This window comes from Nyctereutes procyonoides, unplaced genomic scaffold, assembly GCF_905146905.1.
Source record: "Nyctereutes procyonoides isolate TBG_1078 unplaced genomic scaffold, NYPRO_anot_genome, whole genome shotgun sequence".
Lineage (NCBI taxonomy): Eukaryota > Metazoa > Chordata > Mammalia > Carnivora > Canidae > Nyctereutes > Nyctereutes procyonoides.
In genome coordinates this window covers 23,808,006-23,830,134 of record NW_026575135.1, presented here as the reverse complement: position 1 = coordinate 23,830,134, position 22,129 = coordinate 23,808,006, and the positions used below count along the sequence as shown (strand labels likewise).

Here is a 22,129-nt window from a genome sequence, read left to right as displayed (position 1 = left end):
TGGATATTGGACAGTGTCTACCCACTCCACGAGCCTAGAAGCTGGAAATCAGTGAAGATGATTTCTGCTTCCTTTTTCCACATATCCAATTATTTTTAGTACCTCATGTCTTTGGTATTTATCTCCTCTTCATTCCTACTGCTACCATGTAAGTTTATACTCATTTGTCACTCACTTGGACTGCAACAGTAGCCTCTACTGTCTTACATCCCTCCAGTCAATGATGCTACCAGAGTAACCTTTTGAAAGCTCTAATCTGACTTGTTGCAACATAATTAATTAATTAATTAATTAATTTTAAAAAAAGGAAAGAAAGAAACTACAAGCTCATCTTAAGTAAAAATTTTTTTGTGTGGCATACAGGGCCCTTCATGATCTGGTTCTTACTTGCTTTTCCAACTGTATGTCTAGTTCTTTCCCCATTGGTAATTTTTGACAGTGCTATTGCCTAAGTTGTTATTTTCCTGGAATGCCCTTCACAACTTTTCTCCTACTGTCTTTAGTCCGGGGAAACTCCAACTTATATTTTAAAATTCAGTTCACTGAACGAACTGAAATCTTCTCGGGTTCACCCCCTCTAACCTACACTCCTAATTAAATTGTTTTAAGGGAAAGCCAGACATCCTGTCCTTTCATCCTTAAATATTGGCGTCCCAAAAAGATACAAGTTCATTTTAAAAATGTAATTGTGTTATTATTATTATTGTTTTATTATTTTCTAAAGTAGGCTCCACAGGTGTCCCTCTTGGATAAACTTCTGAGTGAGTTTGAGTTAGGGTCCAAAATAAAATCCACAGGGGTACCGGGGCAACTCATTGGTTGAGTGTCTCCCTTTGGTTCAGGTGTGGATTCTGAGGCCTGGGATTAAGTCCTCTGGGTATGTCTGTGTCTCTCATGAATAATAAATAAAATCTTAAAAAAACAAAATAAAATCCACAGTTACATCTGGTTGATATTCCTCTTAAGACTTTCTTAAATTGATAGATTTACCTCTCTCTTTTTTTTTTTTTTTGAGAGGGGGAGGGAGAGCTAGAGAGCAGAGAGAAAAAGAATCTTTTTTTTTTTTTTAAAAGATTTTATTTATTTATTCATGAGAGACACAGAGAGAGAAGCAGAGACACAGACAGAGGGAGAAGCAGGCACCATGTGGGGAGCCCGATGTGGGACTTGATCCTGGGACTCCAGGATCACGCCCTGAGCCGAAGTCAGACGCTCAACCGCTGAGCCACCCAGGTGCCCTGAGAAAAAGAATCTTAAGCAGGCTCCATGCTCAGTGCAGAGCCTAATGCAAGTTCTGTCTCATGACCCTGATAATGACCTGAGCTAAAATCAAGAACTGAACGCTTAACCAACTGAACCACCCAAGCGCCCCCTCTTTTTTAAATAAATAACTTTATTGAAATATAATTCATATGCCATACATTCACTTATTTAAATAAATAATTGAGTATTTTTTAGTATATTCACAGTTTTACAACCATTATAACATAAATTTTAGAATATTTTTATCACCTAAAAAACTCCCATACCCATTATCAGTCACTCCCCGTTTCTCCCCAAGCTCTAGACAGCCAGTCTACTTTCTATGATTATATATTTGCCTATTCTGTAAATGTACAGGTTTATATTTCATATAAATGGAATCAAATATAATATATGGTCTTCTGTGACTGGCTTCTTAGCCTAATATTTTCAAAGTTCCTGTGTTGTAAACATGTATCAATACTTCCTTTTCATTTTTTTTTTTAAAGATTTTATTTATTTATTCATGATAGTCACACAGAGAGAGAGAGAGAGGCAGAGACACAGGCAGAGGGAGAAGCAGGCTCCATGCACCGGGAGCCCGACGTGGGACTCGATCCCGGGTCTCCAGGATCGCACCCTGGGCCAAAGGCAGGCGCCAAACCGCTGCGCCACCCAGGGATCCCTCATCTTTTTTTTTAAAGATTTTATTTATTCATGAGAGGCACAGAAAGAGGCAGAGATAAAGGCAGAGGGAGAAGCAGGCTCCCTGTGGGGAACTCAATGCGAGATTCGATCCCCGGACCCTGGGATCACGACCTGAGCCAAAAGCAGATACTCAACCACTGAGCCACCCAGGCATCCCATTCTTTTTCATGGTTAATGTTCCAGTGTATGAACATTTGAATTGTTTTCTACTATTTGGCTATTGAAAATAATGCTAATATGAACATTAGTGTATAAGTATCACGGCACACGTTTTCATTTCTCTTGAGTATTTACCCAGAAATAGAATTATTGGGTCATATGAGAACTCTGTGTACCATTTGAGGAACTGAGACTATATTCCAGAGTAGCTGTACCTTCGAATAGTCCTACCAGAAATGTCTGTTCTAATTTCTCTGCATCTTCACCAACACTTTTTTCCTCTCTCTTTTTTTAACTTTATTTGTTGGCAATTGAATATGTTTAACTACTGAACTGCTCTCTTCAGTTTTAAGGAATTCACTGTTTGAACAGGATAATTATATTGTATTACAAACTGAAGGATATTATCCTAATACTAAGAGTAATAGAAGGTTACTATGTTTCTAACACTGGGGTCACCAGACATAATCATGGAAAGCTCTAACCCCAAACTTAGCTAGCTCCTTATTTATTCCACAATATTTCTTCTCTGCTTTAATTAATAAAACTTCCCATGCAAGGTCTAGTTATATCTCACCTTCTCTATCTCATGGAACTAAATTTAGGTTAGTAGATTTGGTGGAGAAAAATACTAAATCCCTTGGCATGAAATCTATCATGTAGGCATTATACTGGAATTTCATAACATTAATGATGTAATGAGCGACATGTAGTAAGGGCATTAATTTATTGGTTTTCTAGGAAAAAATTCAAGCAGCTTAAAAGTCTTTCTCTCCCTGAAAATCACTTAACTGTCATTTAATACTCCAGAAAAATTCTGTGCATATATAAATGTATCTATGCATTTTTATTTTAATTTTCAAATTTTTTAAATTTAAATTCAATTTGCCAGCATATAGTATAATAACCCAGTGCTCATCCCATCAAGTGCCCTTCTTAGTGCCTGTCTCCCAGTCACCCATCCCCCTGCCTGCTCCCCTTCTGTAACCCTTTGTCTCCCAGAGTTAGGAGTCTCTCATAGTTTGTCTTCCTCTCCAATTTTTCCCCACTCAGTTAAAAAATAGGGAATGCTTCACGAATTTGTGTGTCATTTTTCCACAGGGGCCATGCTTTATCTCTGTATTCCAATTTTTAGTATATGTGCTGCCTAAGTGAGCACTCTGCATTTTTGAACTATAAATATAGTTATACTTAGGGGTGCCTGGGTGGCTCAGTCAGTTAAGTGTCCGACGCTTGGTTTAGGCTCATGATCCTCAGGGTTGTGGGATCCAGCCCTGGGTCAGGCTCCCCACTTTGCAAGGCGTCTGCTTGAGTTTCTCTCCCCCACCCCTTACCCTGCTTGCATACATGCATGCTCACTCTTTATCTCTAAAATAGATCTTTTTTTTTTTTTTTAAGAAAGATTTTTTTTTTATTCATTTGAGAGAGCAAGAGAGAGTGAGCAGAAGTATGGGAGGGGCAGAGGGTGAGAGAGAAGCAGACTCCCCACTGAGCAGGGAGCTGGTTGGGGGTCTTGATCTCAGGACTCCAGGATCATGACTAAGCCAAAGACAGATGCTTAGCTGACTGAGCCACCCAGGTGCCCCTAAAATAAATTTTTTTTTTTAAGATTTTATTTATTTGTGAGAGACACAGAGAGGCAGAGACATAGGCAGAGGGAGGGAGAAGCAGGCAGGCTCCCTGTGGAGAGCCCGATGTGGGACTCAGTTCCAGGATCCTGGGACCATGACCTAAGCCAAAATAGACTCTCAACCACTGAATCACCCAGGCGCCCCTCTAAGTCTTAAAAAAAATAAAAAAGTGATTGTATTTTGCATTTTTCTGCATCTTTTAAAATTAATGGTTTATCTTGGAGATCTATTATCAATATTTATGGATTGTCTCAGCATTTGTAACTGTTGCACAATATTCCAATTAAGGATATACTTTATTTAACTATTTCCCTATTGATTGTTAGTTTTTTACTCTTACAAGCAAAGCTGAAAGGGACATTTTTTCATATCTATATTTTTGTGAATACATTTGCTGGATTAAAAGATAACTATTTAAATCTTACTAGAAAGTCAAACTATCCTTAAGAAATACTAATCTTTATTACATAATGTGTATGGGTATTGTCAGAGTATAAAAGTTGCAATTCTGATAAATCAGCTTTAATTATGGTGGTTTCTTTTGTGAATGAAATTTAGCTTTCATGTCATTGGCCTTTTGTTTTTTTTTTTTTTTTTTTTTTTAATATTTTTTTCTTTATTTATTTATGATAGTCACATAGAATGAGAGAGAGAGAGGCAGAGACACAGGCAGAGGGAGAAGCAGGTTCCATGCACCAGGAGCCCGACGTGGGATTCGATCCCGGGTCTCCAGGATCGCGCCCTGGGCCAAAGGCAGGCGCCAAACCACTGCGCCACCCAGGGATCCCTCATTGGCCTTTTGTAACAAATATATGTTACCTATACTTGTCCTTTGCTCATTTTTCTTTAGGTTAAGTTTTTATTTGTTTTAAATATGATAAAGTCTGGACACCTGGGTGGCCCAGTGATTGAGCATCTACCTTTGGCTCAGGTCGTGATCCCGGACTCCTGGGATCGAGTCCCACATTGGCTTCCTGCATGGAGCCTGCTTCTCCCTCTGCTATGTCTCTACCTCTCTCTCTGTGTCACTCCTCATGAATAAATAAATAAAATCTTAAAAAATATATATAGGATAAAGGCTGTTTGTATAAAGAAGATAAATCATTTGTTAGATGTATTGCTTGTTGCAAGTATCTTTCTACATGTGTTGTTTGTAGATGATGTAATTTAAAATATTGTACTTAAAATTCTGCCCCAGTTAAACATGAAGATAAACATGGAGAAAATTGTGTTTGTCACTGTCATATCAGTAGGATAGAATAATTTGTAGGGTTTAGAGTAGGCTCTCCTAACATTGTCATGTGGATAATTCATATCCTATGAAGAAACTTTATACATAAGAGTTACAGACTAATACAGTTACTGTATTTTACTGTGAAAATAGTAACACCTTTTATATTTATTTATTTATTTACTTATTTTTATTTATGATAGTCACACACAGAGAGAGAGAGAGAGAGAGAGAGAGAGAGAGAGAGAGGCAGAGACATAGGCAGAGGGAGAAGCAGGCTCCATGCACCGGGAGCCCGACGTGGGATTCGATCCTGGGTCTCCAGGATCGCGCCCTGGGCCAAAGGCAGGCGCTAAACCGCTGCGCCACCCAGGGATCCCTAGTAACACCTTTTAAAAAATAAAATGTTAGTCCCCCTTGTAAATTGACACATGTTTATTGTAGAAAGTTTTAAAAAGTTCCTGAACCTATGAAAAAGTCACTTGTATTGATGCTACTTAAAAATAAAACTTTTTTTTTTTCCTAAGTAAACTCTGTGCCCAGTGTGGGGCTTGAACTCATGACCCTGAGATTAGGGACTGAGCCAGCTAGGCACCCCTAGAAATAATAATTATTTTAGTATATTTTCTTCTGAATATGCCATCGTTCATTTAAAAAATCAGATACTGTGTATTTTTTTTTTTAGATTTTATTTATTCATGAGAGACACAGAGAAAGGCAGAGACATAGGTAGAGGGAGAAGCAGGCTCCCTGCAAGGAGCCTGATGCGCGACTCCATCTTTGACCTGGGATCATGCTCTGAGCCACCCAGGCATCCCTGTCTATTCATTTTTTCAAACAATGTATTTTGAACATTTTCCCAACTATCTATTATTTGATCTTTTCTCTTTTGTTGGACCTGGGGATTTATTTTGCTTTATTTTTTTATTTTTTAAATTTTATTTTAAATTTTGTTTTTTAAACAATGCTATGTTATGGGATCCTTGGGTGGCGCAGCAGTTTGGCTCCTTCCTTTGGCCCAGGGCATGATCCTGGAGACCCGGATCGAATCCCACATCGGGCTCCCGATGCATGGAGCCTGCTTCTCCCTCTGCCTGTGTCTCTGCCTCTCTCTCTCTCTCTCTCTCTCTCTCTCTCTCTCTCTCTCTCTCTGTGACTATCATAAAAAAAATGCTATGTTGAATACATTTTTTATATCTATATTTGTGTGTTTTTCACATTAGTTCTGGTAATGGATATATTTGGTCAAAAGTTATGAGCTTCTCTGTAATATTTGTGGAGAGAATACTTTGAACTGGTTTTGACAAGATAAGGTGCAATAGTAAAAATACCAATCTCCTGGAGGGCTAAGAAATCACTAAAGAGTCAGGAGCCTGGGTGGCTCAGTTGATTAAGTGTCTGCCTTTGGCTCAGGTCATGATCCCAGGGTTGTGGGATTGAGCCCCACATGAGGCTCTTTGTGCAGCAGGGAACCTGCTCCTCCCTCTCCCTCTGCCTCTTCCACTCCCTCTGCTTGTACTCTCTCTCTGTCAAATAGATAAATAAAATCTTAAAAAAAAAAAAAAAAGTTGGCTACTATGCCTTGGTTTTAAATAATTATATATGGAAAATTAAAGAAATTAGCTCAAACAAAAATTTTTAAGAGATTTTATTTAAGAGAGTGTGTGTGTATGTGTGAGTAGGGTGAGGGGCAAAGGGAGAGAATCTCAAGTCAACTTCCCACTGAACATGGAGCCTGCCTCAAGTCTCTTATCTCACAGCCCATGAGAGATCATGACCTGAGCAGAAACCAAGAGTCAGAAGCTCAACTGACTGAGCCACCCAGACGCGGCAGCCAAAACAATTTTGAAAAAGAATAGCAAAGTTAGAAGATTCACAATACCCAATTTTTTTTTTTAAAGGTTTTATTTATTCATGAGAGACACAGAGAGAGGCAAAGACATAGGCAGAGAGAGAAGTAGGCTTCATTCAGGGAGCCTGATATAGGACTCGATTCTGGGACTCCAGGATCATGCCCTGGGCAGAAGGCAGGCGCTCAACCACTGAGCCACCCAGGTGTCTCACAATACCCAATTTTAATATGCACTATACAGTAATGCCAGTCAAGACAGCGTGATATATTGGACTAAAGAAACAGAGAACCCAGAAATAGATTTTTTAAAAAGATTTTATTTATTTATTCATGAGAGAGAGAGAGAGAGAGGCAGAGACACAGGCAGAGAGAAGAAGTAGGCTCCATGTAGGGAGCCCGATGTGGGACTCGACCCTGGGTCTCCAGGATCACACTCTGGGCTTAAGGCGGTGCTAAACCGCTGAGCCACCAGGGCTGCCCCCAGAAATAGATTTATACAAATATAGTCCACTGATTTTTTTTTTTTGACAAAGGTGCAAATATAATTCACTGAAGAAAGGATAGTCTTTTCAACATATGATGTTGCAAAAATCGCTCATCTGTATGTTAAAAAGTGAGCCTCAACCTGTATAATGTATCCTATGCAAAAATTAACTCAAAATGGTTGATAAATATAAATCACAAAGCAGTAAAACCCTTGGAAGATAGCATTGGAAAAAGTCTCCTTGACATTGAGTTTGGCAAAGAGCTCTTAGATACAACACCAAAGGCATGAACCCTGAAAGAAATAATTGATGAAGTGAACTTCATGAAAATTGAAAATTATTTTCTGTCAAGGACACAGATAAGAGAATGAAAAGATAAGCCATGAACTAGGAGAATGTATTTGTAAACTACATAACTGAGAAAGGAATCAGAATGTTGTGGGGAGGGACATGGGAATCTGGTGGGCATTTCCAGGTGATTCTGATTCCTGATTCTTGTTCTATTCCTGAATAATTGGTATGATTCTGTTTTGCTTTATGAGTAGAATGCCTTTATGTTCCAAAGATACATACACATTTTTTATTAGCCAAAAAGAGGGGCACTTTATTTTTTAAAAGATTTTATTTATTCATGAGAGAGACAGAGAAGGGTAGGGACATAGACATAGGCAGAGGGAGAGGCAGGTTCCCCTTGGGGAGCCTTATGAGGAACTTGATCCCTCAGGACCCCAGGGTCACAACCTGAGCCAAAGGCAGATGCTCAACCACTGAGCCACCCAGGCACCCCAAGAGGGTACTTTAAAATTTATTTTTTATGTTTATATGCTTCTGTATCACCAAATAACCTCTTTCCATGCAACCATGACACATACACACCTGTGAAATTATAGTCAGAGTTTTTCCTTAAGCTTTGGAATTTTTATGTTAATAGTTTGTGTAATTTTACTCTAAGGATATTTGTATATGATGAGTTTTTTTTTTTTTGGTATATAATGATTTTATTTCAGACAAGGAAAATAGTTTGATTTTTGTTCAGACAAGGAAATTACTTTGTAACATATCTAATGTATTTCTGAGGCAGCAATAAATTTAATTAGAAAATGAGAACACTAGTAAAAAGTATTGCTAAGCTGAATATTTTAGCTTGTTGTGTAATGCTTTACAATCATTTAGAGAAGGATTTGGGGCCTATAAGTAAATCATCTTTATGTCTTCCATGATTAAAACTATCAATGTTATCTTCAGAAACATGGAGAAAATTTAGTTTGTCATTTTTATTTGTGTATACTTCTGTTTACCAGTATGGAGTACTTACTGTGATAAGGCACCATTTTAAGTGCTGAGGATACAGTGAACAAAACAATTGACTCATGGTGCTTATTTCTAGTAGGAGAGAGAGACAGTGAACAAAAAATACATGAGCTCTTAGAAAGTGGTTAAGTGCTAAGGAGACAATAGTGAGAAGGTGAAGGTAGGGTCTAAATTTGGGAAGAGGGTATTACAATTCTTTCTGTGTGACATTTTAGATGTTTCTGAAAAAATACCGCTTATGGAATAAGGAAAGGATAGAGCTAACCATGAAGATCCATGGGAGAATATCTTACTTGAGACCTATAGAGTAGTGTATTATTCTTTGTTGTATGCCCTCATGGGTTAATCAAGTAGAAGGCAGTGAGTAAAAGTTGAATTATGTTTACTTTCTGTTGTAAAGGCTCGTAGTTAGGTTTTTGTTATTGGTTTTTGGGGTGTTTTTTGTTGTTTTTTGCTAAGTGCTACTTAGTGCAATTAATTTTGGGGGTTTTTATGGATTGTGATTTTAGTGTCTACAAATGGCTTTAGAGACTATAGACTCAAGGTTAAAACTTAACCTATTAATATTTATTTCTCAGTGGAGTTAGAGAGTGGGCATTATGTATTTTAGTGATCCTTTCACTTTTGTGCTAATCTCATTCTTCCTTAATGTTAATAGAGAGGCATTATAAATAGTGGTTAAAAATAAGGGCCCTGGGGGTGCCTGGCTGACTTATTTGGTTAAATGTCTGCCTTTCGTGGTCATGATCTCAGGGTCCTGGGATGGAGCCCTAAATCAGGCTCTGCGCTCAGCCGGAAGTCTGTTTGTCCATCCACTCCCCATTCTCTGTCTCTCTCAAATAAATACAATCTTTTAAAAAATATATGAGCTCTGGAGTCAGATGGTTAGGTTCTGGTTTTAAGCCCATGGTCCTGGGAAAATTAGTTAACCTCTGTAGGCCTTTAGTTTTGTCTGTAAAAAGGGGGTAAATGTGGCCTGTACTTTGTTAGGAATACTGTGAGAATTAAATAGGTTAGTACATGTAAAGGTACTTAGAATGTGCCTGCTGTGTAAACAGCACTCAGTAAATGTTAGTTGCTATTAGTATTAGCAAAACCATTTTGAGTTTTAACTTCATAAGTAATAATATGTGCAAGGCAAAAATATTGTAGGGTGATGTATTTTTTTTTTAAGATTTTATTTATTTATTTGAAAGAGAGGGGGAGAGAGCAGGAGAGCACAAGTGTTGGAGGAGAAGCAGGCTGCCCATCCAGCAGGAAGCCTTGGGATCATGACCTGAACCAAAGGCAACTGCTCAACTGACTGTGAGCCACCCAGGTGCCCCTGTAGGATGATATTAAGTGAAAAATTTTATATGCTGAATATCTTACTACCTCTTCTCATATCCCTGGTTGTACTTTCCAGAGGTGTTTGGTTTTTTGTTTGTTTGTCTGTTTTTTGCTTTTTAATTTTAAAAATTATTTTTATTTTTAACTTTTTAAAAGATTTTATTTATTTATTCATGAGAGACACAGGGAGAGAGGCAGAGAGGCTCCCTGCCGGGAGCCAGATGCAGGAGTCTATGCCAGGGCTCTGGGATCATGATCTGAGCCAAAGGCAGAGATGCTCAATCACTGAGCCACCCTATTTATTTATTATTTATTTATTTATTTATTTATTTATTTTTAATTTATTTATTTATGATAGTCACAGAGAGAGAGAGAGAGGCAGAGACATAGGCAGAGGGAGAAGCAGGCTCCATGCACCGGGAGCCCGATATGGGACTCGATCCCGGGTCTCCAGGATCGCGCCCTGAGCCAAAGGCAGGCGCCAAACCGCTGCGCCACCCAGGGATCCCCCTGTTTTTTTTTAATTAATTAATTAATTAACGATAGACATAGAGAGAGAGAGAGAGGCAGAGACACAGGAGGAGGGAGAAGCAGGCCCCATGCCTGGAGCCTGACGCAGGACTTGATCCTGGGATTCCAGGATTGCGCCCTGGACCAAAGGCAGGTGCCAAACCTCTGAGCCTCCCCACCCTGTTTGGTTTTTAAGCTTACCTTTTCCTCATAGACTGTTTGTTCCAGGTTGTTATTTTGATAAGAATGATTCATGTTAGACTTAACCTCAAGTCTGATAATCTTTGATTATCTGCTCAGTAGTTTTTTTTTTTTTCAGTTGAGGTACACTATATATAAAGTGTACATATCTTTAAGCGTACAGCTTAATGAATTTTTAACTATATACTCCTGTATTCACTGCCCAGAACAAGAGAGAATATTTTTAGTGCTCCAATAGGTACCCTTTGAACACTTCCAAGTCCATATGCTTACTCCTTATTAGCCACTAATTAGGGGCTCCTGGCTGGCTTATTCATAGGGCATGCAGCTTTTATTTTTTTAATTTCTTTTAAAGATTTTATTTATTTATTCATGATAGAAAGAGAGGCAGAGACACAGGCAGAGAGAGAAGCAGGCTCCATGCAGGGAACCTGATGTGGAACACTATCCTGGGACTCTAGGATCAGGCCCTGGGCTGAAGGCAGGCGCTAAACAGCTGAGCCACCCAGGGATCCAGGGCATGCAGCTTTTAATCTCAGGTTGTCAGTTCAAGCCCCACACTGGTTTGCAGCTTATTTAAACAAAAAATAAAAGCCTATAACCACTAATTATTTTGATGACTTACATCACCATAGTTTAGTTTTGCCCGTTTTTCAACCTCATATAAATGGAATTGTTGCATTTTTTTTCTCTTTGTTATACATTCTTACAGTTTTTATTGGTTACTCTAAAGAAGAGTTTCTCAACTTTAACACTATTGACTTTTGAGGCCAATAATTTGTTGTTGTTGGGTAGGGAGGGGGCTGTTGTGTGTTGTAGGATGTTTTAGCAGCATCCCTGGCTACTACCCACTAAGTACTAGTAGCAACTGTCTCTCCCTCTGTTGTGACAACCAATAAAGTCTCAGGTATTCTCAGATGTCCTCTGGGGCATAAAATTGCCTCTGGGTAAGAACCACTGCCTTCAGTCCCTCGGTATTTCAGTCTGCATTGTTTAATTTTTACACCCAACATGGGGCTCAAACTTACCACCTGGAGAGCAAGAGTCCAGCCAGGTGCCCCTCAATCTGCATTCCTAATTTATTACAGTTTAGTTTAAGTTAGTGCTTTTCAAAATTGCAAGAACCATATAACAATTGAACTCCAGTCTTTCTGTGTTGCCCTTTGTGCTACTGATACTACCTTTTTTTTTTTTTTTAAGATTTTATTTATTCGAGAGAGAGAGAGAGAGAGAGAGAGAGGCAGAGACACAGGCAGAGACACAGGCAGAGGGAGAAGCAGGCTCCATGCAGGGAGCCTGACATGGGACTTGATCCTGTGTCTTCAGGATTAGGCCCTGGGCTGAAGGCAGCTCTAAACCACTGAGCCACTGGGGCTGCCCCTGATACTACGTTTTAGTTCCACATGCCTTACAGACTTCTAAGACAATGGTGTTGTTGTTTACATTTTTTTTAAAGACTTTATTTATTTATTCATGAGAGAGAGAGAGGCAGAGACACAGACTGAGGGAGAAGCAGGCTCCCTGCAGGGAGCCCCATGCGGATATGGATTCCGGGACACTGGAATCACGCCCTGAGCTGAAGGCAGACGCTCAACCACTGAGCCACCCAGGTGCCCTTGTTCTACATATTTAATATTTGCATTGTAAAATAAGCAGAAAATCTCACCCACACACTTTTATTTTTTAAATATATGTATATATTTTAAAGACTTGTTTGAGAGAGCGCGTGTGCATGCAAGCACGAGTGGGGGAGGGGCAAAGGGAGAGAGACTAGTAGACTCCCTGCTGAGCAGAGATCCCGATGCTGGGCTTAATCCCAGAACCCTGTGACCATGACATGAGCCAAAGTCAGACACTTAACCGACTGAGCACTCAGGCACCCCCCCCCTTTTTTTTATTTGATAAGGCAAATATCCATGAGACTACATCAAGGTCAAGAAATAGAACTCAGCTATCCCAGAATCCCTGAGATGTCCCTTTTTGATTATAACCTCCTCCCTATCCCTTCCCAAATAACCATTGTTCTGACTCTTACAGTAATCATTTCCTTATTCTTTATAGTTTTTATCACTAACTACATTTGTAGATAGTATAGTGTTACTCATTTTTTTTAAAGATTTTATTTATTTATTCATGAGAATACACAGAGAGGAGAGAGAGAGGCAGAGACACAGGCAGAGGGAGAAGCAGGTTCCATGCAGGGAGCCCGACGAGGGACTGGATCCTGGGTCTCCAGGATCAGGCCCTGGACCGAAGGCGGCGCCAAACCACTGAGCCACCCAGGCAGCCCAGTGTTACTCATTTTTACAAATTTGGTGTCTTTTAAGTTTCTTCCACTCAGCCCCTCTCTTTTCTTTACCGTTTTTCTGTTGAAGAACCCTGGCCAAAGTTTGAATTTTACTGCTTGTGTGTAATGCAGTGTTACATTTGGGCATGTATCTTCATCCTCTGTATTTATTACAAAGTGGTAGGTGGATTCAGAGCCTCTATCAGACTGTGGTCATTTGTTTAGGCATTGCTATAGGCAGTGTTGTGTTCTTTCTTCAGGAGTTATACTGGTTTTCTCTCTTAATATGTTAGCAATTAGGCTTAATGACTAGATCTATAAAATTATTGGTGGTTGCAAAATAGTGACATAGTTTTTTTTTTCATTTATTAGTTGGAATACTTTTATTAAGAGATGTTTCTACTTGTCTGCTAGTTTTTCAGAGCTATAGTTCACATAGGAAAGGTAGGATACATACTCAGTTCTTTGCCTTTATCACTTTCAAGATAGGAAATTAGTTCCCTATTATCCTCAAGAGAACTAGCTATTTTTAAAAAATCAATAGAAATTCTGAAATTTCAAACATCTGATGAGTTTTAATCAATGACAATTATTAATAATATTGCTGGTTAGATTGTTCTATCTTTAGCCAGGTGGAACCTCCTCACATTGGCTTTTGAATAACTTGATTCACTCCAGGTAGTCTTTATAGCAACCTTGCTGTTTGGTATGACCGAGTGTTCCAGGCTTATCTTTCACATTTCCTACTTCCGATTTGTAACCACCTTGTTTCTCCAAGAAACCCTGGTTTTAGTGGAAAATAATATCTGAGAATGTCATCTGGGCATTGGATATGCTCATTGATGTGAGTTATCATTTTGTCTAGGACAGAGTAACATGTACATCTGTGTATTTGCGTGCACACACTCGCACACATAGTTTTTAAACTTAATCTCTTCTGTATTACAGCTAGATCTCCCCTTTTTCCATACCATAAATTCTAGTTTTCAAGGACACAGGAGATAATGGATTAAAATGTCCTCATTATTAGTTACTCCTTTGTTTTATCTCACATTATACAGAAGTCTCAGAATAGCAATACTAATATTATTGTCCCCAATGATTATGGAACAGTTGCATAAATTATTTTGTATAGGCTATCTCCATTCCCTCCTTATATCTGTACTATCTGTATCTTCAGATTATATTGGTATTACATACGATGGTCTATTTTAACCTCCATTTATTTTTAGTTCTACAAGGAATTATATAGTTCAGTGGAACTACATAGTTCAGAAGTTGATATACTTTTTCTGTGAAAAGCTAGATATTAGATATTTTAGGCTTTGCAGGTCAAAAGGAAAAAAATCAGGGTTATTACATAGTTACTTATATAATGAGAGAAAACAAATTTCCATATAAATCTTATTGACAAAACTCAAAGTGTGAGTATAATTTTTTATAACACAAGTCTAGTGAGAAGACTGGAATTAATTTGGGGTTAGATAATGCTTAATTGGGGTTTGATCTATTAAAATTGATTGCAGGTGTTCATCTGTTACTGTTGATCTCTAATGAGATTTTCTCTTTGAAATGTCTTCACATAGATTGGTACTGCCAAATACAAGCATCAGTCTGTGAACTTATGATTTTTTTCATGAGCATGTCATTTTAATTAAGATAGTTATCGTTTGGAAGGTATTTATAAAATTCTGTTAGATTCTCAATATTTGTCTTTCAGCATGTCATTATAGTGCAGATTAATCACTTCAAATTATAGGTTGGGTGGAAGCTCCTCAGTTGCCAGGTTAAATGGATTTTAAAATACATAATTTTCTATTTTACTTGGCTCTAGGTTCAAAAAACACTGCTGAAATTGTCCTTGAGCTCCGAAAATATACCTATTGCAAATTTGTGTGGGAATGGAGACCTTCTTGTTTAAAAAAAATTTTTTTTAAGATTTTTTATTTATTTATTCATGATAGTCACACAGAGAGAGACAGAGAGGCAGAGACACAGGCAGAGGGAGAAGCAGGCTCCATGCAGGGAGCCCAATGTGGGATTCGATCCCGGGTCTCCAGGATCGCGCCCCGGGCCAAAGGCAGGCGCCAAACCGCTGCGCCACCCAGGGATCCCTGACCTTCTTGTTTTAACTTTTGCCTGAAGAGGAATTATATAAAGCATTTTCCCATTACATATGGTTCCAATAGCTTTAGCTGACATCAAAATATTTTAGGCTTTACCTGTAGTATGTTTCATATATAAGCAGTATTTTGCTCATTTTAAGTTCACCAAGAAACATCAAGTTTTCAGTAAAAGCTAAATTTCCAAAGCCATTTGGTGTTCTATAATAATGAGTAAGGCTGATTTTTTTTTCCTTTACAAAATATTTGAGCTTATTCCTGGGCTTAAAAAATTGTGATAAAACATTATCAACTGCCAAGCCATCAAACTGCTTAGCGTAGTCAGGATATTTGGCGTCTGTTCTGAACCAGTGATGGTTAAATCCACAAAAGCAAATGAAATTTATCTTCTGGCACTACTGGTTGGTCTATCAGATATGATGGATTCAGATATTTTCTCCAGAGTAATAATAATACAGTGGATAACCATAGGCTTGAAATACCGTATACATTTTACATTTTCACAAGTTTTGTTAAGTTGTCCCACAAAGCCTTTTGCTGTACCACACATATTTTACCACCATCACTTTTAATGTTTTTAATTTAATTTAATTAATTTATTTATTTTTAAAGATTTTATTTATTTATTCATTAGAGACACACACACACAGAGAGGCAGAGACACAGGCAGAGGGAGAAGCAGGCTCCGTGCAGGGAACCTGACATGGGACTCGATCCCAGGTCCCCAGGATCACACCCTGAGCTGAAGGCGGCGCTAAACTGCTGAGCCACCGGGGCTGCCCTTTTAATGTTTTTTAGATTACACTTTAGGTTATACTGAATTAATATTCTCTTAAGTTTGAAAATATTCTTTACTATAGTTGTTTCACGTACACATTCATAGAGGCTAATTCTTTAGTCACTCAAACTCTGTACTGACTGCTTAAATAAACAACTGATCAGTAATTGGCAGTATATGTTGATTCCTCTATGGTCAAGAAAACCCACTAGAAATCATTTGTCTTGTTTTTTATTTTTATTTTATTTTATTTTAAGATTTTATTTATTTATTCATGAGACAGAGACAGAGACAGAGACAGAGACAGAGACAGAGAGACATAGGCTTTATGCAGGGAGCCTGATGTGGGACTCGATCCCGGGACTCCAGGATTAGTCCCTGGGCTGAAGGTGGCGCTAAACCACTGAGCCACCCAGGCTGCCCCTTGTCTTGTTTTTTAATTGACTATTGCTGTTACTCCCAGTATCTTCAACTTAGTTGCTTGAACAACTGTTCTCTCTGAAAGGCAAATAATCTTTTTTTTTTTTTTGAAAGGCCAATAATCTTATACATGCTTGTTTTCTCTGGATACATTTCTTTGCTGTAATCAAATACTAATTAACTCACCATCAGTTAGTGGGTTTCCTTACTAGACTGACAAATGGGCCTAGTTTGGTCACAGTTTCATTTTTTTAGTTTATGAAGAATTTTTTAAGATTTTATTTATTCATGAGAGAGAGAGAGAGAGAGAGAGAGAGAGAGAGAGAAAGGCAGAGAGACCTAGGCAGAGGGAGAAGCAGGCTCCCTGCAGGAGCCCGATGTGGGACCCAATCCCGGATCCCGGGATCACACCCTGAGCCAAAGGCAAGACACTCAACTGCTGAGCCATGCAGGCGTCCCTTATGAAGAAATTATGATGAGAATTTAAAGTTTTCTAATAAATCTTCTTTCCTTCCTTCCATTTTATTTATTTATTCATGAGAGACACAGAGGGAGAAGCAGGCTTCCTGCGTGGAGCCTGATGCAGGACTCAATCCCAGGACCCTGGGATCACGACCTGAGCCAAAGGCAGATGCTCAACCACTGAGCCACCTAGGTGCCCCTCTTTTATATATATATATATATATATATATATATATTTTAATATATATATATATATTTGATTTGAGAGAGAACATGAGCAGGGAGGAGGAGCAGAGGGAGAGGGAGAAACAGACTCCCTGCTGAGCTGGGAAGCTTGACATGTGGCTCAATACCAGGATCCTGAGATCCTGAGTGGAAGGCAGAAGCTTAAGCCACCCAGGTGCCCCTAAAATTTTCTGAATTTTCTGACTAATGCTTTCTTGTGAGTTGGGAATACTGTGATGAGTACAGTCTTGTAATGTTACGTAGATTGTATTATTTTAGCATATTTATAATATGATTACATAATAAAGACAGTGCCTTGCCATCTAATTTGATGACAAAACAGTCCACTATGCCTTGACGTGTGGCATTTCAAGTGCACTTTTCTTGTTTTGACAGGATGAGTTATGCACTCATAAATAAAATGTCAAGCAGTATGTATGACACTCAGTGCTGTTGGTTATAACTACATCACTAGTTTGTAGTGCACCTCGATACAGCAGTATGAAGTGATGAGTGCCCCATATAATCTCTATTGCAACTACTCAACTCTGCATTGCAGCATTAGAACAGCCAAGACTAATCATAAATGATTGTGATGTTCCAATAAAACTTAATTTTATGGATATTGAAATTTGAATTTTTTATTTTTTGTTTTTAAAGATTTTATTCATTCATAAGAGACAGAGCAAGACAGAGACATAGGCAAAGGGAGAAGCAGGTTCCCTGTGTGTGTGTGTTGGGGGGGCGGTGCCTGATGCGGGACTTGATCCTAAGACCCTGGGATCACCACCTGAGCCAAAGGCAGACACTCAACCACTGAGCCACCCAGGCGTCTTGAAATTTGAATTTTATGTGTTTTTAGATATCACAAATTCTCCTTTGTATTTTCCTATCCAGTGTTTTTCATTCCTTCTTGTAGAAGTACTTTTATCTTAGATGTTTTCCTTCAGCCTAAAGAACTTCCTTTTAATAAATTTTGTAGTGAAAGTTTGCTGACAACAATTTCAACTTTTGTTTGCCTAAAAACGTCTTTAGTTTTTGGGAGTTTTTTTTTTTTTTTCCTGGGTATAGAATTTTAGGTTGGCTTTTTTTTTGCTGGGGGCAGAGGCTTTCAGTATTCTAAAATCATTTCATTGTTTTCTGGCTTCCTTAATTTCTTATTTTTCCCTAGCTTTATTAAGATAAAATTGACATGGAACTTGAAGTTACATACAATTCTAAGGTGTAAGATACAGTAGTTTGATAGACATATATATTGCAAAATGATTACTACAGTAAGGTTAGTTAACACATCCTTCATCTCTCATTATTACCATCTTTATGTTATGGTGGTGAGAACATTTAAGATCTACTGTCTTAGCAACTCTCAAATATATGGTACATTGTTGTTAACTATAGTCACCATACTATACATTTAATCCCCAGAATTTATTCATCTTAGAACTAAAAGTTTGTATCCTTTGACCAACATCTCTACCCCTGCCCTTAGCCCCTAGGAACCACCAATCAATCTACTCTCTGTTTCTGTGACTTTGGCTTTTTTAGATTCTACAAGTAAGTGAGATAATAACAGTGTTTGTATTTCTCTGTCTGATTTAATTTCACTTAGCATAATGCCTTCAGTGTTCATCCATGTTGTCTCAAATAGCAAGATTTTCTTTTATGGCTGAATAATATTCCATTGTATATGTATTGGCCTCCTTAATTCCTTTTGACAAGTCAACTATCAGTACTCTTATTCATACTTCAAGGTAATGTCTTTTTTTTTTTTCCTGGCTTCTTTTAAGATTTTCTCATTGTCTTTGTTTTCAACATTTTACAGTGTACCTAAATTTGGTTTTCTTTGCATTTATCCTACTTTTGGTTCACTGAGGTTTGTTTTGTTTTTTAGATTTTATTTGAGAGAAAGAGAGCGAGTGTGTTTGGGGGAAAGAGGGGCAGAGGGAGAGGGAGAAGTAGGTTCCTGGAGGAAGCTGGATATGGGGCTCTATTCCAGGACCCCGGGATCATGACCTGAGCCAAAGACAGATGCTTAACTGACTGAGCCACCCAGGTCCCCTTGGGACACTCTTAAATCTGTGTGTAGTTTATTAGTTTTGGAAAATTCTTAGCTATTATCTCCTTATATATTGCTTTTACCCTGTTTTTACTCATCCCCATTTATATGTTAGACCTTTTATAATTGTCCTATGTATCTTCTACACTCTGTTGTATCCTATCCTTTTTTTAAAGATTTTATTTATTCATGAGAGACACACACACAGAAATGCAGAGGGAGAAGCAGGCTCCATGGAGGGAGCCTGATGTGGGACTCATCCCTCGTCTCCAGGATCAGGCTTTGGGCTGAAGGCGGCGCTAAACCACTGAGCCACCCGGGCTGCATATTATTATTATTTTTTTTAAAGCAGTTTGAATGTTTTCTATTGACCTGAATTTGAGTTCGCTAATCCTGTTTGCTGTTGTTTCAGATCTGCTGTTAAATCTACCCAGTGAGTCCCCAGTTCTAGATACTGTGTTTTATTTTTAGGCTTAGGCTTCTTATTTTTTAAATTTTTAAAAAGATTTATTTATTCTTTTTTTTAATGTTTTTTTAAAGACTTTATTTATTTATTAATAGACACACACACACACACACACAGACGCAGAGACACAGGCAGAGAGAGAAGCAGGCACCATGCAAAGAGCCTGACATGGGACTATCCCAGGTCTCCAGGATCACGCCCTGGGCTGCAGGCGGCGCTAAACCGCTGCGCCACCGGGGCTGCCCAGATTTATTTATTCTTTTTTTTTTTTTTTTAAATTTATTTATTTATGATAGTCACAGAGAGAGAGAGAGAGAGGCAAAGACACAGGCAGAGGGAGAAGCAGGCTCCATGCACCAGGAGCCCGATGTGGGATTCGATCCTGGGTCTCCAGGATCGCGCCCTGAGCCACAGGCAGGCGCCAAACCGCTGCGCCACCCAGGGATCCCAGATTTATTTATTCTTGAGAGACACAGAGAGAGGTAGAGACATGGGCAGAGGAGAAGCAGGCTCCCTCCAAGGGAGCCTGACATGGGACTCAATCCTAAAACCCTTGGATTATAACCTGGGCCAAAGGCAGATACTCAACCACTGAGCCATGCAGTGGTTTAGATTTTTATAAATAGATTCAAATTGTTAAAATTTATTTTAAAAAGTTCATTCTGCCCATCTTTTCCTCTGCTTTCTTTTAACATACTAATCACTGTCATTTTTTTAAGATTTTATTTATTTTTTTTTTTGAGATTTTATTTTTTTATTCATGAGAAAGAGAGAGAGAGGCAGAGACACGGGTAGAGGGAGAAGCAGGCTCCATGCAGGGAGCCTGACGTGGGACTCAATCCCCGGTCTCCAGGATCACACCCTGGGCTGAAGGCGGCGCCAAACCGCTGGGCCACCAGGGCTGCCCAGATCACTGTCATTTTAAAGTCCCTGTCTATTAACTTGAATATCTGGTCATCTGTGAATTTGTTTTTGTTTTTATTTGATCTTAATTTTTAAAGTTTTTTTTTTTTTTGGAGAGAGAGCACACAAAAGAGCAGGAGGGTAGGGACAGAGGGAGAGGGAGAAACAGACTCCCTGCTGAATGCAGAGCCTGCCTTGAGGTTAGATCTCAGGAGTCTTAGATCTTGAGCTAAAGTCAGATGCTTAACTGACTGAGCCACCCAGGTCCCCATGTGGATTTGTTTGTTTGTTTTTAAGATTTTATTTATTTATTCATGAGAGACACAGATAGAGAGGCAGAGACACAGGCAGAGGGAGAAGCAGGCTCCATGCAGGGAGCCTGACATGGGACTCTATCCCAGGTCTCCAGGATATGCCGTAGGCTGAAGGCGGCGCTAAACCGCTGAGCCACTGGGGAGACACTGGGGCTGTGTGGATTTGTTTCTATACTTGTTTTCCTCTCTTGATTATCAGTCATTAGTCTGCCTCACTATATATCCGTTTTTTTTTTTATTATGTCAGAAAATGCATGTAAAAGTACCATAGAGATCATGTTTTCATCTAAAGGTGCTTCTGGGGTACCTAGGTGGCTCAGTTGGTTAAGTGTCTGCCTTTGGCTCAAGTTGTGATCTCAAAGTCCTGGGATTGAAGCTCACAGCAGGGAGCCTGCTTCTCCTTCTTCCTCTGTCTGCCACTCCCCCTGCTTGTGCTCTCTATGTCAAATAAATAAAATCTTTAAGGAAAAAAAAAGATGCTTATCCCTTTCTGTTAGCAAGATAGGTTGTGAAGCTGTTCCTTTTAAATGAGCCAAGGATTAATTTAGGCTGGGGCTTGGGTTGTAGTAAGACTCAGACCATCTCTGGTTGCCCTTGTATTTCTGGTGTGCCCCTTTGGACTTTTCTTTGAGAGAGGTGAATATTTGTCTCCTCAGCTTTGCATGACTACAGGAGATTGAATTCTGTCTTTCAGAAGTTCTAAGTTAGCTTTTTACCCTCTGACACTGTGCAGCTATAAAATCTGAAGGAAGATTGTGTTTTTATGTCCATGCCCAATTTCCTTTGGGGAAAATTGGCCATGTGTTTTAATCAGTTCTTGTCCTTCGTTCCAGCCCTGTGTGACCACCAAAATTAATTTCTCTTTCTCTTAGAATCCCTCTGTCTATACTCTACTCTCATTTTTGTCTTTCCCTCATCCTAATTGGCAAAATAATTCCAAAAAAGGAAAATTAATAAAATGGCCATCAATTTCTGCCTCATAAAAGAACTTTTTTCTGAAGTTTTAGTTCAAATAGTTCTTGTTACTTTTGTTAGTTTCCATAAATATGATTTTTGCAAACTTCCCTCGTCTCCCTGCCACCTTGCATTATTACAGAGAGAACATTGGTCTCCTGTGACCGAGTGCATCCTACTTGGAAGCAGAATTGTCTTCTAATTAATATCTGAGTGACTAAAAAGGTGATGACATTCTGAATGCATAGATGGCAGGCCACTTTAACATCTTTATATGCTGGCCTTTTCCTAATGGAACCTTTTAATGTCACTATCTTTAAGCTTTTCTTAACTGAGTTTCCCCAGTGGAGGCTCTTACAGTTTTCTATCTAGAGAGTAAGGGACTAACTGCCAGCATTCTGTGAGCCACTTGAAAAACAGGACTAGGGATCCCTGGGTGGCGCAGCGGTTTAGCGCCTGCCTTTGGCCCAGGGTGCGATCCT

The 22,129-nt window shown here is 38.9% G+C and overlaps 1 protein-coding gene and 1 non-coding gene across 2 annotated transcripts in view; one reads left to right on the top strand and one right to left on the bottom strand.

The window, feature by feature from the left end:
- Positions 1–22,129, top strand: part of UBE2R2 (ubiquitin conjugating enzyme E2 R2) — a 115,328-nt gene that overhangs the window by 18,039 nt on the left and 75,160 nt on the right. The gene's annotated exons all lie outside the window — the stretch shown is intronic.
- On the bottom strand, positions 3,166–3,268 carry LOC129495364 (U6 spliceosomal RNA). The gene has a single exon (XR_008661521.1). It is a non-coding gene; the product is annotated as a U6 spliceosomal RNA (small nuclear RNA).